Here is a 3,430-nt window from a genome sequence, read left to right on the forward strand (position 1 = left end):
TTTAAATTTAGAACAGACACTGGTTAAAAAAAAAAAAAGACACTTAAAAGGATTTTTGAACCCAGACTTAAAAGGAAAATGGCAGAATCTTTTGAAGGACATGAAAAGATAAATGAACGTGCTGTGGCTATCCATGGAACAGTCAATTATGTTATCCTGTTTTCAGGAAGGGAGGGTTAGCAGTATTTTTGATAATACACAGTGCTTCCTAAACAAATTGGTTTTCTACCTTGCCATTTTTGTGATGAAATAATTTCAGTTCTTATGAGTCATCATTTTTATTTTCTATATAAAAAGCAAAGAAGATTTTCTTCCATGGTTTTCAAAACCATTTTGCTCAAAGTGGCTTCCATTTAGGCAAAAAGCCTCTATTTGAAATTTTACATTTTCTTACATATAAAGGAGTTTTCCAGCTGCATAACTTCATATAATTTTGCAAAATTCACTTTAGGAGTTTGGAGCAAAAATATTCTTGAAATTTGGGGACAAAGAAAATTTTCAGGATAGCTATTGTTTGAAATTAAAATACCTCATATCTTAATAATCGGGACATGCTTTTAAAACATGTTTTAAAGAACTGGTATGAAGACAAAATCAATTCATCACTTGAAAGAAAACATATAGCCATTAGATACAATACTCTGGAAAATATGCATTATTGTATTTTTAAGACTTTAAAAAAAAAAAACTATATTTTTAGATCATGCCCTAAGCCAAAATCAGGAGTCAGATGCTCAATCAACTGAGCCACCCAGGAATCCCTCTATTCCATTAATTTTTTTAAAAGATTTTATTTATTTATTTGAAAGAGATAGAAAGCACAAACAGAGCAGCAGGCAGAGAGAGAGGGAGAAGCAGGCTCTCCACTGAGCAGGGAGCCCGATGCGGGACTCGATCCCAGGACCCTGGGTTCATGACCTAAGCAGAAGGCAGATGCTTAACCGACTGAGCCACCTACATGCCCTATTCCATTAATTTTTATAGGAGTATGATAATCTTGATTACTGTAGTTACGTAATACTTTCTGATAGTATAATTTAAATTCTCCATCACTTTCTCTTTCTCAGTTTTCATTTTTTTTTTTCTTCTGGGTGAACTACAGATTCACTTTATTTGATCACTCTAAAATTCAAGTGGGATATCACTGTAATTGTAACAATTCTACACATTAATTTGGGAGTACATCTTTGCTGCCTTTACTTTTCTTGAAACATTCTAGACAAGCCTGCCCTTTATAAATAAATGAATACTTACGTGTGCATACAAGCTTAAAAATCCAGAGGAACCAAAGACAAAGCCACACAAAAGCTGGTGCATGCATGTTCACAGCAACATTATTCAATATAGCCAAAAAGTGAAAACAATCCAAATGCCTGTCTATCAAGTGATGAATGAATAAGTAAAATGGGGTATGGAATTTTACTCAGCAAAAAACCCCACAAAAAGCAAAAACAAGCAAACAAAAAACAAAACAGGAATGCAGTAGAAAGACTTCCTACTACAGCATGTGGGAAACTTGAAAACATTACACCACATCAAAGAAGCAGGTCACAAATACCATATCTACAAGATCCTACTTATATGGAATGTCCAGAAAGGGAAAATCTTCTGAGACAGAAAGCAAATTATTGATAGGTTAGGTCCAGGAGTGTTGCAGGGTACATTTAAAGTAACTACTAAGAGGTTCAGTGTTTCTTTTCCTGGTTCGTTGAAAATGTTCTACAATTGATAGATGATGGTTGCTCAATGTTGTGAATATACTGAAAACAGGTGAATCATACATTTAAATGGGTACATGGTATGATGTGTGAATTATATCCCAACAAAGCTGTTTAAAAAAATGTGCACAGGAACTCAGTGTCCCTCATATTACCTTTGGCCCTCTGCAGATAGAACCACTAGCCTGAATTTGATATTTACTATGACTTTGCATGTTTTTATATATAGTACAAAGTATCAGTACTTGCACTTGAAACTTGATAAAAATATTATATTACACATGTCCTTTTAACACTTTGTTTCCTGAGGGGTGCTTGGGTGGCTCAGTGGGTTAAGCCTCTGCCTTTGGCTCAGGTCATGATCCCAGAGTCCTGGGATCGAGCCCCGCATCGGGCTCTCTGCTCAGCGGGGAGCCTGCTTCCCCACCCCACACCCGAACCCCACTGCCTGCCTCTCTGCCTGATTGTGATCTCTGTCTGTCAAATAAATAAATAAAACCTTTAAAAAAAATTTTGTTTCCTGAATGTCAAGTTGGAGATTTTTATCTCTGTTGTCCTATAAGCTAGAATTCATTCATTTTAACAGTTATCCAAAGAAACTATAATTTACTCATGCATGCAACTACTGTTCCACATATAGGTTATTTCCTTTTTTTTTTTTTTTGGTTTTTCAGACAATGTTCTTGTAGACACACAGTATTAATCACTTCCCATAAATAATGTAGCAAGTTCCCACCAATTTCATTAAGGTCTTCATTGTTCTTTAGCAGTGTTTTATAATATTTTGTTATGGATGCTATTCCTATAGATAGTATTTCTAGATACTACATATGGACCATTACTTTTGTGAGCATGATCTTCTCTCTTTCTCTATATTTAACTGGTTATCAGTGGTTTCTAACATGTTATTTTTTAATATTACTTTTGTTAACTTATTCTACTAACGTTCCAAGTATTTCTCTTTGATCCACTCAAGTTTTCTAAAATAGCAGAATGTAACCACTTTCCAAGAGCTGTACTCCATATTGCTGCTACATGACTCACTGTACTAACTAGATGTTTCAGAATTATGGGTTAGAAGGACTCTGTCTTTTTCTATGTCTGTTTTTTTCCCAACTAACTGTGTAAGCAGATACCAGTTTAAAATAGCTGTTTTAAATAGTATAATAAATCATCTTCTATCAAAAGTTGATTAAAATTTGCTTCATTTTTTTGAGTCCATAGAGATTGATATGTTTTTGTCATATTGCCTATACATGGGTTTTTAAGTATATTCTTTTTAAAAAATTTATTTATTTATCAGAGAAAGAGAGCACAAGCAGGGGAGGGCAGAGGGAGAGAGAGAATCTGAAACAGACCCCCCACTGAGCTCAGAGCCTGACACGGGGCTCAGTCTCAAAACCCTAAGATCATGACCTGAGCCTAAATCAAGAGTCAGATGCTTAACCGACTGAGCCACCCAGGTGCCCCTTAAACCAAAATATTCTGAGTATTTAAAATACCTGCTCAACAAAATTATTCAGAGGTTTTGATCATTTCCTTCTAATTAGTTATTTATCTTCTAGCAAAAGACGACTAAATGATTTCACTTACAAAAGGCTTTGGCATTCCTTCGACAGTTGCTCTGCTAGTTCTGTTATGAGTCCTTAATGAGATGTCACCTTACATCATTATCCCTACCATGATTTTCTATATAGGAAAAAACTTCATCA

The sequence above is a fragment of the Martes martes genome, assembly GCF_963455335.1.
Source record: "Martes martes genome assembly, chromosome: 10".
Lineage (NCBI taxonomy): Eukaryota > Metazoa > Chordata > Mammalia > Carnivora > Mustelidae > Martes > Martes martes.